The sequence below is a fragment of the Hemitrygon akajei genome, chromosome 2 (assembly GCF_048418815.1).
Source record: "Hemitrygon akajei chromosome 2, sHemAka1.3, whole genome shotgun sequence".
In the NCBI taxonomy this organism is placed as follows: Eukaryota; Metazoa; Chordata; class Chondrichthyes; order Myliobatiformes; family Dasyatidae; genus Hemitrygon; species Hemitrygon akajei.
The window spans coordinates 18,969,333-18,975,050 of record NC_133125.1 but is presented as its reverse complement, the minus strand read 5'-3'; positions in this window follow the sequence as shown (position 1 = coordinate 18,975,050).

The following is a 5,718-nucleotide window of genomic DNA, read 5'->3' as shown; positions in this document are numbered from 1 at the left end:
CAGTACATTCATTTTCCTTTAATTTCTATAAAATATCCAAATGTCTATCAATCTCTCTCTTCAGTAACCTGAGTGTGCTCTTGGTATTGGTATATTATCACTTACTGTATGCCAAGATATAATGAAGAGTTTGTCTTGGAAACTGTTTATACAGATCAAATCATTATACAGTGCAAAACAATAGCAATGTAGAATAATGCAGTAACAATGCTATGCAACTTGAACTAAAAACAGAAAGTACTGGAAACACTCAACAGGTCAGATTGCAACTGTGGGAAAAGAAACAGCGTTAATGTTTCATGCCAAGTAGTGTTCACCAGAACTTTAATCTTGCAATCTGCTCTTGTAGTCAATCTTCTGGCAATAAAGAGCAACATGCTGCTTGCCTGGCCATACGTTCACTAAGTGATACCCGCACAAGGACAACCCCATTCCTCTGAAAATTATTTTTCCTATTTTCTTTCTCTCTATTCTTTCTGCTAAAATCATAACATCACATTCCATCTTCCACATTTGAGCATATTGTCCAAAGACTCTCTAAATCACAACCTTCAAAATACATCACATCCACTAGTTTGCCTTCATCAATTCTGTTCATGCTCAGATAACGGATTTAGTGATTTCTTTTCCATAAATCAGTGTTAACTCCAGCCAAACCTATTAATGTCATTTATCTCCATAGTCTCCACCGTAATTTCTACCATTTTACCAACTACTGATATCAGGCTCTATTTTCTGTAGTTCCCTGCTTTCCCACACCCTCCTTTCCTTTTGTTTTTTTAAAAAAATGTTATTGAGATACAGCACAGAGTAGGGCATTCCGGCCCTTTGAGCTGCGCTGCCTGGTAACATCCAATTTAATCCCAGCCTAATCACAAGACAATTTACCTTGATAAATTAACCTACCAACAGGTACATCTTTGGGCTGTGGGAGGAAACCCATGCAGTCACAGGGAGAACATACGAACTCCTTGTAGACTGTAATGGGAATTGAACCTGGTAAAATATTGTGCTAACCACTACGCTCCTTAATTATTAGGCTTTCGTTCTGCTACCTTCTAATTCTGGCTATCTTTTTCTAGAAACAAAGTCATGCTCATGGATCTCGCCAGTTCAAAGTGCAGAATTTCTGACCTTCATTTCTGGCAGAGTTTTGTTTATCCTACTGACCATTTTGAGAAGCGCAATATTTGAACGCGGCACAAAGAAGCTGCCCACCTTTCAGCTTTCCTTGCATCCGCGGAGATTATTGAAATTTTTCAATAAAGGTCAATCATATCTGGCGAGTAGCTGCTTTTTTGTTACCGTTCAAACCAATGCAGGTTTCCTCTGCTCTCTTACTAGATTTGATTTGATTGAAAAATATCAGGGAAGTGCAGCACAAAAAAAAAACATTGGATCAAATGCAAACTAGTTAAAAAGTCTATATATAATTAAGGTTTATATTTTTAACTTTTTCTGAGGAAAATCTGAGCATACACCCCAAAATCGTACCTGGAAGAAGAATTATTTTAACTAATGAAACTCTATACTGGCGTTAAATGTTAACAAAAGAGATTATCTCTTTAATCATTTTATTCAAAGAATGACCATGGCCCGCCCCTCCCATCAGTTTGTCACAGGTAAAGTCTTCTCACTATTGAGCCCAACTACACAAAGTGCTGTCGCAGGAAAGCAGCATCCATCATCAGGGACCCCCACCACCCAGAACGTGCTGTCTTCTCGCTGCTGCCATCAAGAAGGTGGTACAGGAGCTTTTGGACTCACACCACCAGGTTCAGGAACAGTTACTGCCCCTCAACCAGCAGGTTCTTGAACCAAAGGGATAACGTCACTCATCTTCAATTGCCCCATCATTGAAATGTTCCCACGTGGGACTCACTTGACTCACTTTCAAGCACTCTTAATCTCATGTTCTCGATATTTATTGCTTATTTATTTATTACTATTATTTCTTTCTTTCTGCATTTGCACAGTTTGTTGTCATTTGCACATTTGTTGAGCACTTAAGTTGGTGCAGTCTTTCATTGATTGTATTATGGTGATTTTTCTATTGTGGATTTATTGAAAATTCCCACAAGAAAATGAATCTCAGGGTTGTATAGGGTGATATATATGCTTTCTGATAATAAATTTACTTTGAACTTTCAAAATACCCACTGGACTACCGACTATTCCCAAGGTCAGTGGTGTAATGGTGGTGGAAAAGATGTTTGCAATTATATGAAAGGAAGTAATTTTTTTTTCAAAGATGTAAAACTTCAATTAGTCTGTAATTTTTATTCCTACCTATTGCAATTTACTTGTTGCATGGGAACTAAATGATGTTGGTTCTCAGGTATTTCTCTTATAATAACTGATAATATTTGACTTTGCCACCCACCAAAAGCCAAACATGAAAAATATTAATTAAGTGAACCAGAATCTAAAAGAACAGAAATATAAGTCCTGAACATAATCAACCATGGATTTGGATCAAGTATATTGTGAATAACAGAAAATATCAACTTTCAGGACGAAGCTTCAGAACTGGGCAGCTATTGTTTAATATATAGCCTGTCAGTAGAGGCTCATGCAGGAGTTTAAAGCTGCTTTCTTTCAGGGGATTAATTAATAGTGTAAAGGAATACATTTGTCTGCTGGGTTATAACTTCATGTTACATTCAGTGCCCACTTTGTTTGGTACCTCCTGTATCTAATCAAGTGGCCATTGAGTCATTGAGCGTCTATCCATTGTTTTCTGCTGGTGTAGTCCATCCACTTCAAGGTTCAACATTCAGAGAAGCTCTTCTGAGCACCAATATAGTAACATGTGGCTATATTGTTACTGTCAGCTTGAACCAGTTTGGCCATTCTCCTTTGACCTCTCTCATTAACGAGGTGTTTTCACCCACAGAACTGCTGCTCACAGGTTGTTTTCTGTTTTTTTTGCACCATTCTCAGAAGACTAGTGATTTCTGAGGTATTCAAACCACCCAGTCTGGCACCAACAATCATTCCAGGTGTACTGGTGCACCTAATAAAGTGACCAATTTTTATTCATTATGTCAGGATCTTCCATGACCCTGATCACTACCCATCCTGCTCGTTCCTTCCTCCCGATGAAGGCTCTTGGCCCGAAACATTGACTTAGCTCCCCTCCACAGATACCCACTGATTTGCTGAGTTCCTCCAGCACTTTTGAGTGTGTTATTCCTACCTCTCAATGCTAGAGTTGCCAAGGTGACTGATGGCATCAGACTTTTATGCCTGCTCTTCAAGGTTAGGGGTGGTAGTGGTCTGTAAGACCAGAAAAATCATCCTCACATAGAAATCAAATGGAAGTTTAGCACATGCATCACCTTTCCAATCTTCCTATAGAGCAGGGGTTCTCTACTGGGGATCCATGGAGCCCTCAGTTAATGGTAGGGCTCCACGGCATTAAAAGGGTTGGGAATCCCTGTTAGAGAGGCATACAGCACACAAGCATTTCTTAGACTATCCGTTAGAATTGAGGGGAAATCCGAATCAGAATCAGGTCTAACATCACTGATATGTGTCATGAAATGTGTTGAGAGTTAGGGGGCAAAAGTTTAAGGGCAACACGAGGGGGTATTTCTTTACTCAGAGAGTGATAGCTGTGTGGAATGAGCTTCCTGTAGAAGTAGTAGAGGCCAGTTCAGTTGTGTCATTTAAGGTAAAATTGGATAGGTATATGGACAGGAAAGGAGTGGAGGGTTATGGGCTGAGTGCGGGTAGGTGGGACTAGGTGAGATTAAGAGTTCGGCACGGACTAGGAGGGCCGGAATGGCCTGTTTCCGTGCTGTGATTGTTATATGGTTATATGGTTTTGTGGCCACATTACTGGGCAATACATTATATTATGAATTACAATAATAAATATATATTAAAATAAATTAAATAGGTAATGCATAAAGAGAGCAAACATAGTGTGGGAGTGTTCATGAGTTGTTCCAATGTCCATTTAGAAATTTGATGGCGGAGGGAAAAATGCTGTTCCTAAAATATTAAGTGTGCGTCTTCGGGCTTTTGCAACTCCTCTCTGACGGTGGTGATAAGAAAAGAGAGCATGTCTGGGTGATGGGGTCCTTAATGGTGGATGATGGAGGACCAAAGGAATATACGTTTTCCTAATGGGCTGCACTTTTCTCAAGTTAAGTCGACAGCAGATAAGATAGGCGCTGACCAATGCCATCACTCGATAGCATTTCTCAATGTATTGGGATCTATTGGAGCCACCCAAGTGGCCATTTGATCCCTTTGAAGCAAACAGTAGTCTCCAATAACAGACACTTCCTTAGTACATATCGAGCCAATGTTTCTGCAGATCAATGCCAACTTCTCTGGCAGCACTCACAGTTGCTTTCATTATGAGATAAGCATCTGTACCAGACAGAATTGAAAGCAGGGGCTGAGTGGTCCTCGGCGAGCACTTTAGCCTTGATTAATTACTCTCTTAAGCCAGCTACTGTAAGAAGCTGAGTGGAGATGCAATTAAGTCCCTGCAGCTATACCAGGATTATAGGCCGTATCACTGACTCATTGAACCACTGCCTCAGATGTCTGCATAGGCCAGGGAATGTTTTACTGCAAAGCTCACCACGAGCAACATTAACTTTGAAATCCTTTGTGGTGTTTCCACTATCATTAATGCTGTTGTTTTGCATCATCAGGCAATAATCTCCAAGGACAGGAATTTCAAATATTTGTTAGGTAATGCTCTTTAGAAATTAATGGATCAAGGGTCCAGGTATATTAGTGTCTATTTCTACATCATGACTGCTATGATGCTGAAAGAATTGCAAGTCTCCAAAGTGGTTCAAAGTTCATTATAATGAGGAAATTTTTCAACAGATTAGTGTACATCATAGATATATTCAAAATACTGAAGGGAATTTATACTTGAATGCTGAGGATCTAACCAAGTTCTAAAGATGGGGGGGGGGGGGGAGGGGAGGGCAGCACGATGGCTTAGTGATTAGCTCAAAGCTTTACAATGCCAACAATCACCAGTCGGGGTTCCATTCCCACCGCTATCTCGAAGGAATCTGTCCAAGTGATTGCGTGGATTTCCTCCAGGTGCTCCGGTTTCCTCCCATATTCCAAAGAAAAGATGTACAGTTAGGGTTAGTGAATTGTGGGCATGCAAGGTGATGCCAGAAGAGTGATGATAATTGACGTCGCCTGCCCCCAGCACAATCCTTGCAGTTCATTGGTGTGAACACAATACAATACATTTCACCGCATGCTTCGAAGCACATGTGACAAATAAAGCAAATCTTATCTCTTCTAGAAATCAAAAATAGCCAATTGTAGCCATAACAATAAACACTTGACATGAATTGCTCAGTGTTGACTGTGATAACGTAAATAATTGTAAGAAGAAAATAAACAAGTGAAAAGAATCAATTGATGATTTTGAACTGTGAACTATTTTTAAAATTTGGAATGAACTGACATTTTTTTTATGGTCCTAAGTTCCCGTTTCTTAAATGTAAAGTAGTCACAGGCTACATCAGCATAAACTCTAACTTCTTCAATACTCACAGCATATCATTTGCCCATGACATAGAATTAGGCCATTCAGTCCATCAAGTCTGATCTAGTGCTCAGGGAATTCCACCAATTCCAATCCCCTGCTTGTTTCACTACTGATTCATACTTGTCCATCAGCACATCCCAAACTCTCCTACCACCCACTCACTCAGCAAGCAAATG